Genomic DNA, 9,057 nt, shown 5'->3' on the forward strand with positions numbered 1-9,057 from the left:
GACTGGTAACTAGCCCCTCCCTGAGAACATTGTCTACTTGCAGACAACAAAAATTAAAATGTTGGAGGAAAAAAGGTATGTGGATGATGATCAGGCTTAGGTGAATTAACTATAGTGGAACCAACTGGATGCAATTCATACTTTTTTATATTTTTGATCAAATGTTGTTTTTTGAAGGAAAAAAAATTTACTGGGGTAACTGGCCCCCCAAGGGGTAACTGGCCCCCCAAGGGGTAACTGGCCCAGGGGGGCTAGTTATCCCAATAGGTTTTTACATATTTATTTAAATGCATTTAATCTGTTTCATGCATTCATTTTTGATAATTAATACTAATTACAATTGGCAAACACAAACTGAGCTTGTGAATGTACAAATGACATGCATAACCATAAATGGGGTAATTAGCCCCTGGGAACCAGTTACCCCCAACACTCACAAAAATGTGTTCACACCTTGTGGGATTTTTGTTAATTACATGGTCGGTGGCTCCTTACCCCTGGGGGCTTTTTACCCCATACTACCCTATCATTGTCGTATGGATAGCTGCTGACTTTTTAGTCATGTCACAATTTTTAAATCAGATTTAGGTCAGGGTGGTGATTTTTTATGTTCCACTACACTGTAGCCTTTGGGTCATTGCCATGATTTAACGAAAACTTCTGTCCCAGTTTCAGCTTTCTTGTAGAGGGCAGCACGTTTTTCTCAATTACTTTTACATATATTGTTCCATTCATTTACAGCTTTATCCTGACAATCGTGTCCGTCCCTATAAGAAACATCCCTTTAACATACCTGATGCCACCATCTTTCACAGCGGGGTGATAGGCTATGTTAGATTTATGAGCAATGCAATACCTTAAATTCAATCCACATGGCTATAGAATCTCTTGAGTTATATGTTTTTGCTTCAATTAGGATTCATGGTAGGTTTTGGTGAGTAATAGCTAATTTCTTCCCAAAGGAATAGTAGTTGGATTTTTTTATAGTTCCTTTCATAGACATGGTTGAGCATTTGCTTTGCCATTCACCATCCAAAATACAGAACCTACAGAACCTACGAAATTGATCTTAAAATAATGTGAATCACTATAATCTAACACAGACAGAGGCCAATTAACTTGGTATGTGATTTTGAAGGAGACTGATTACAAATTATTTAATTTATTATGGTGATCATAAAGGGGTTGAGACTTTTCACAAAATCAGTAAAATTGGTTTATTAATACTAATGACATTGTAATGGTAGGCTCAGAACCTCCTTGTTATAAGTGTTATTGGACCAGTAGGGGGCAGTCCCCCCTTGTTAAAAGGACCAGGATGATGCATTGTGGTTGCTTAGTTATGTTGGCTATGAATTGGCTTTAAAACTGCATTGTCAAATTACTGAAAAAATTGTTATATAACATTTATATTATCGTGTGTGTGCATGTTCTCCAAGTGAATTCATGTACCACATGCCAGTTTTCCATGTTTTAGATGGCCAAATAGAAGAGTGAAGTGGAAAAGTCCCCAAGTTTTCATAAAATCTTCACAATGTAAAGCATAACCTAAAAAACACAGTGATACAGTACATATCAAACACACTTTAACAAACTGTTTTTTAAACATTATTTCAGTCTTTGACTGTAGCAGACACACATTTTCAAGTTGCAGGAATTTTAGTTGAAACCTATGCATTTGGAGGAGAGCACATTCTCCGGCCAACATATACAATTGGGTGTTGTTTCGGGGCAGTGACTAAGAATAATGAGCAAGTAATCTCACTAGCAAAACATTTTCATTGCGGCCAGGTGGGAAGAGGGTTAACAGACACTGCCCAACACGATGCTTTAGTTACAAAAGGTTTTGTCAAACATAAAGTAGGGCTTTTCCTGTTTGGTTCTGTCCATCTGTATATGTACATTATTTTCTTACTAATGATAATATTGTTCTGAGAAAATATTGCAAACATAGGTGGTTCTGTAAACCCACAATACAGCAACAACTAGCTAGCAACTACAATAGCACAAGAAGATCAAAAGTTAGCACCACACAGGCAGACAAGGAAAATATTGCTGGAAATTAAATGCAATTATTTTAGGTTTAAGTTAGCCAGTAATGGTCATAAATGGAGTGGGTAATGTAAAACTTGCATTGATTAGATTGTAACTAGCCTCACACAGCCACCCGAATCCATGAGTTCACATTTAAACGCTACACAGATATTTCTCTGGTCAGGCTGTGATGCAAACCATTTGGGCACGAGGCATTTCCAATGGCCATTGAGAAAAGTTAATTTCAGTGCGACTGACTCCACCTTCAACTAATGAAACCAAACAGCGCACATGACATAGTAAGCGCAGTAATTCACAACCACAAACAGTACTGTACATCAAGCAACAGCAAGCACACTATCAGATAAGTATAGCTGATTAACATGGCAGGAAAGTAGGAAGAGGCTAGGGAGACAGGTCTGTAAAGGGAGAGAGAGAATTAATGTCATACCACACCGTATCACAAGTTTGAAAGCAAGAGGTTTGGATGACACTGGCCACATACATGTCATAGTGTAACATTTTCAGAGACCTGTTTTGTTTCAACAATTACACATTTACAACGGTGGCCTAAAATCCCAGTATGAATCTTCAAAAGGGACTTTACAAAATGAGTAAATCGTGAATCAAAATGTTGATACAATGAGTAGGCTTTCTCCTTCTGCCTTTGTCCGTTGTGTTGTGAGGAGTTCGGATATACATAACCATTCATAGTCTGCGTTACTTTTAAAATGGTCTCTCCGTGCAACACGTAGTGGAGGGGACACACAACGTGAACACATCATCAATCACGCCAAACAGATGTTAAGCCAGTCCACACAAACATTGACGGACAAGGGTAGCTGTCCAAGGCCAAGAAACACCAGGCATAACTTGTGGCCATTGGATAGTGATGTAGAAGCCACACAAGTGAGGGACGGCTTTGCAGGAACAAACCAACCTGGGTTAAACTAAAAGACTACCTCGCAGTAACTTCACACAGACACAACCCCTGGGGGGAATGTGATGCTCATGGTTGGTTGAATTGACGCTGTGGCGTTATTGCAAACAGATTTCAAATTCTGCTTGTGGATTTGTCTACCCTGCGGAGGGTGGTGCACTCGGCCAGCTATCTGAGTTTGGGGGGTTAGAAATGTAATATGGTTGACTTGCTTCTTTGCACTCTAGTGATTCCTTGAGGTGCCTAGGTAGAGAACCAGAGTGCATTCCTTCCATCACCTGCAATGATTCCAGTCTAGATTTCCTGTTTCAGCAAACAGCGTGATAAGAACTAGAATTACACCGAATGTGCATCGGAAGACTCATACTGAATCTTGACGTCAATAGTCTTCAGGGAGTTTCTTAGTCACGACATGGATATAATGAAATTGAGAGAACAAAACTGTAAAAGTAAAGAAAAGATTATAATGAATTGCCACTAGCCGGTAGCAGTAGAAGTGTTTTTTTTTAAAAGCACAAAATCATCCATTCAAATGTGCAGTTAAGAATGAAAAAAAACATGTAATCAGGTGTGAACTGTGTTCTTGGACCCTGGGAGGCGAGGCTCCCTGCTGACTCAACACCTATTTGGACTTAGAGTGGATAAAGTTCGCATTCATGGGAACGTGCTCCTCCATGAGTTTAACCTTGTTCCCTCCCTCAGGGAACCACGGTTAAGGTAATAATCAGATGCTTTTAACTGTCTGAAGCAAACGTGTGCACATGCACAGATATTGTGATTGCGAACAAAGGCTTGGATCTTGTTCATCTTAATATCCACTGCGCTTCTCATGCCAATGTAGTTTGGCCTTTTTACACGCATTTAGTCATAGCCTTATTAAAACAAGTTGTCTTCAAATTATCATTAGGAATGATTGGCTCTTTTAAACCTCAACAATAGCTGAATAGTCAATAGCTGTTCATGCTTATTAACACTTGACAGGCATGAGACAATCGTTCAAGCCTGTATCATAGTGAATGCTATGTTTTAATGTAATTCTAAGGCAACACATAAAAGACGTGGAATACACAACTTAAAGCAGCGCTGCCCAACCCCGTTTCTGTCAATCGACGGTCCTGTAGGTTCTCTCTCCGACGCTTATTTAGCACACCCAACTATAATAATTGGCTGAATGAAAAGCTTAATCAGGTTAGTCACAAATGGAGTTCAAGAGAAAAACCTACAGGACAGTAGATCTCCAGGAACAGGATTGGGCAGCCCTGACTTAAAACAAGCACATAATTTAGCCATTGAACATGCTGGTGGTGGCTACAAAAAACCTACAACTTATTTATCAAAACTCAGCCCTTTCTTGCCAACACCAGCCCTGCACCTGCCAGTGTTGTTTGGAAAAATGGCAAAAACATCTGAAACACCCTCAAACCTTCCAATGTATTTCATTTGTTTAAAGAGTGCACATTTGTTTATATGACAAAGTAATACTAAAATCCTATTCATGATTGTGTTGATTTGATATTACGTAAAACTACTAAATCCACAATAAATAGTAGATATTTTCCCCGTCTTCATTATGGATAGCATGTTTATGGCCAGTCTGCCAGGCAGATGTACATACATTTGAACTCCTCAAAGACACACATAAATACAGACGCTTGCGCATGTGCGCACACACGCACACACGCACACATGTTGGTTCATGCCAATGTTGGTTTATCCATGTGTGTTAAACAGGTTGAGAGAGGCCCGAAAACAACAGCAGTGTTTTCTCCCAGTAAAGCCTGCCTGAGCTGGTATGTGAATGCATTGGAAGACTCCCTTCATTACTGTCCACACCTTAATAGGCCATGGCAGCTCCCACAAACCTTCCCTGTTTGAAGCAGACTCTGTGTCCATCAACTGCTCTGCAGCCCCTTATAGCGCCCTGCCCCCCATAGTGTTTCTCTTCGGTGCTGTAGTCGTTCATGCCACTCCCTTCACGGCATCCTCTGGAGGTATTGCATGGGCCCCAGTCTATATGATTGAATTTTCCCCATTATGCTAACCGCATCTTAATGTGAGCAGGAATCTGCCAGTTACCTAACACATACAGTAGCAAACTCAAAATTATATTTTAAACATGCATATAGGCGCAAAATCAATTTGAATGGAGGGAAGCGTTAGGCATTAAAAAGAAAAAGAACATCAGCACAGAGAGGGAGACTAATTACTGTATATGCTGTGCTACAGCCTCCTGTTTTTGAGGCACAGAAGCTTATGACAATTTGATACGCCCCCATGGATTTGATATTGATCAGTCCTGCTCCATTTCTCTCCTCAAATTCAGTTCTAATCCAAACCACTTACAAGCTAGACCTTTCTATAAGATCAAAGGCGGATAAATGTCTAGACAGAACATCACAGCTTCTCCCTGTGTCACCGATCAAATGACCTTGTATTTCATTGCCTGCCAGATATGTTCATGCAAACTGCGCATATTAAGCAACGGTGCAGGGAAAGTTTTTGCTGAAAGTCGTAGGTGGGATTTGAACTCATGCTACAGCAGTACATGTGTACCAGAGGTAGTGTGTTGGATTGCTGGGCGACCCTAGGATACGCTATATACTTTTGTGTGTTTAGTCAAAGCTCAAAGAAGTCACAGTAACCATGTAGCGTTTCATTGTCTAATTTTAGCTGACTTCATCTCATAAAACAGCAAATCTGTCTTTTTCTCCTCATGCAATTAGGTCACTGGCAGTTCACTGTCCAGATACCCATTCAAATTGACATTTTCCTACTGATACTCCATGAGCCTTGCCCATAGGGCGCTTTCTCATAACACATTTAAGACACTGCGTGTTCCTAATGACACAATGCAGTGGAAACATACACCAGACAAATGAGAAATGTACTTAAAACCACCTACCAGTCCCTCCTTTAGTTTATTTAATTCATTCCTAAACTGGACATTTTCATTAGGATGCACATACTTAGACTGAAGCATGTTTCTAATATATACTGAACTGCCAAATTGTGGTGTGAAGGTTTTGTACCCATCTGGATGGGATTAATAAATCATGTTATCTGTGCCAAAAGCACTAATATTTGGACAATATTTGGACAGGGGAGCTGGGTTAAAAAAAATCAGTCTTATCATGCAATTTTTAAATGATTTTGATTTTTAATACATACTAGCTAGAAAAACCTATGACAGTTTGAGTATTTGGGGAACCTGGTTGGGAATGCTATATTTAGCAATAAAGCACAAGGGGGTGTGGTATATTGCCAATATATCACCACATAGAGCTGTTCTTTGGCACGATGCATTGTGGTTTGCCTGGACACAGCACTAAGCCACAGTATATTGTCAATATACCACAAACCCCAGAGATGCCTTACTGCCAAAAACATTATGTCATACCAGTGGTATACAGCCTCATATACCATTGCTATCACCCAATCAGTATTCAAACCCCAAGGCTATAATTATATATAGCACATTTTAAAGCCCTTATTCTATGGATTTATTCTTGTTGTCATTTCCATTTGCACAAACAAAAAGCACACATTTCCATATAATTTCCTGTCCATTGGTTTTTGTGTGGTTATTAATACTGTAGCATCACCGAGACTACTGGTGAGCTTCTTTGGATGGCTTGGTTGCTCCCATAAGCCGTAGTATTAGTAGTGCACAACAGATTCCATTGTCAGGCCATTTCTTTGTTGATTGTGTATAGCATGAAATGGCTGTAGAGTTTCTTGTGCAGATTTTCTTTTCAACACAATGTATTTGGTACCCATCGTTGTTGGGTGCACATTTTAATTTTGGCTTGGAAAAATGTGAGGGTAATATTAAACCACTAAATGTAAGTGGGAAAATAGGTTTACATGCAAAAACCAGAAATATCCCAATTTTTATTCTTCATGGCAGGGCTGGCCAATAGGAAATGGCCAAAAGCAGTTTGGCAGTGAGTTGCGGCTGGTGATGAAGAAGCAGATGTTTTTATTAATAAACTTTACCATACTGGTGGGTGAATCACCTAAATAAAACAGTCCTCATAAAAGCTAGGCTCATGGGTTAGTTTTCGCCATTGTCTATTTGGTAGACAACTATATGAGCCTTTAGGTGTGTTTTCAGTCCTCTTTAGAGTTAACAAAAAGCGTTTTAATACAAAAACATTTTGGTTATGTTTGGTTAAAGCAGTCTTTTGCTAAATACAAAAAGAGGTTGGTGAAAGTTTTGAGAGTAAATGTCCTCTGAAAAGAGAGGATGTGTCTGTAGAACCACACATCTTTCTCAACAATGCACAATGCGCAAACACCAGGATTGTTTCTTTAAATATCTTGACATATTTAACCAAAGGAAGCACATTGATCATCACCAGTGAGTCAATTTCATCATGTGACATGCACTGGAAAGCCTCTTACCTTTGTGTGGTGTCACACCATTATCTGACCTTTCAAGTTCGTGGGGACTGGTAGGTCCAAAAGAAAAAACCCAGGCATCTGATTGCTGGATATGCCTTGCTGTAGTAATATGACTGCATTTCAATAAAAGGTAACGCATGATCACTATAATCAAGAGATCTCATATAAATAGTCCTGGTTAAACCGTGGACTGTATAGGAATTCGCCCACTTATATTACATTATTACAGGCAAGGTGAAGGAATAATGGTTAGTGAATGTGGTGAGCGGTTTGGTCGCTGCCCTGCAGAAAGGAAACTCGACCATGGCTATCCAGCGAAACAAACTTGATGGGCCCAGTTTGGCTCACTTCAGGATCTCTTTTCAAGGGTCTGATTTCACACAGCACAACAATTTTAAGCCAACAAGTTCACAGAATGACATGGACAACAATTGTAAAAATACCTTTTAAATAGTTAGATCGAAGGCCTAGTGACTTAATCCTTCGCACTATGCACTGCAAGTCATACAAATATTATGCCATTTTTATCTCACTCAAGTTGTGGTCTAATTGAGTAGGTCCCTGGAAAATATTCCATCACATGAGTCTCCTGACCCAAAACATCGGAGAACCCCTGCCTTAGGTCATGCATTAACTATGTATAATCTTATTGCCATGATTAAATATTGAGGACATTGGAAAGACTTGCTTGTTTGCGGCTGCAGTACCCTCAGTCATGGGCATATTTTCTGACTATACCCTGGCAGGAATCTCTTATAAGGGGGCAAAAGATCTGAGCTATCAAGTTCATGTTTACCTTGGAGCTAGCTGCGCTACAGCAAAGTTTTTCCCCTTTGTCCTTAAATTGACCCGGAAAGCTAATTCTACTCTAGACGCTAAACCAGGTGTTTTGTTTGGTTGGAGGCCTTGTATCACATGCAGATTCCAGTGCTCACTGATGTAATGGACCATGTCAGGTTTCTGGATTTTGCCTTAGTTCCCTTGTAGTTTCCTCACAATATAATGCTAACCACATCACTGAAATACATTTTTATTATCGCTTCATATCTAACCTAATTTGAATGGCAAGTTCAAAACCAGGACTTTATAATGACCTGTTTTTAAACTTTCCCCAAAGTGCACTTTATGTTTTGCTTGACAGGTTATAAGGAAATAAGAAGGCAAGACATTGTTTCATATTAAATCACAACAGTATGTGCGGTCTAAGATCTGCCTGCAGAAAGCTGGCTTTCTCACAGAGATCACATTTACACACTCTCCTATTCAATTGGGAGGAGAAATATACACATCAGACACCCTAAAAGGAAAGTAGCCTTTCATTTATCAGAGTAAACAACAGCCTTTGAAGCTGGACAATTAAAATAGGATTTCTATTAATAAGGAAATTATTTGTTAATGTACAGAACCGTTCAAAAGTTTGGGGTCACACAGAAATGTCTTTTTTTTTTACAGTGTAGACATTATTAATGTTGTAAATGACTATTGTAGCTGGAAATAGATTGTAATGGAATATCTACATCATACAGAGGCCTGTTATCAGCAATCCATCAGTACTGTGTTCCAAATATCACATTGTGTTTGCATTCATTTTAAAAGGCCAATTGATTATTCTTGATCTGAGAAATGAAGGCTAATCCATGTGAGAAATTGCCAAGAAACTTTAGATCTTGTACAAAGCT

The sequence above is a fragment of the Esox lucius genome, chromosome 7 (genome assembly GCF_011004845.1).
Source record: "Esox lucius isolate fEsoLuc1 chromosome 7, fEsoLuc1.pri, whole genome shotgun sequence".
Taxonomy (NCBI): Eukaryota; Metazoa; Chordata; class Actinopteri; order Esociformes; family Esocidae; genus Esox; species Esox lucius.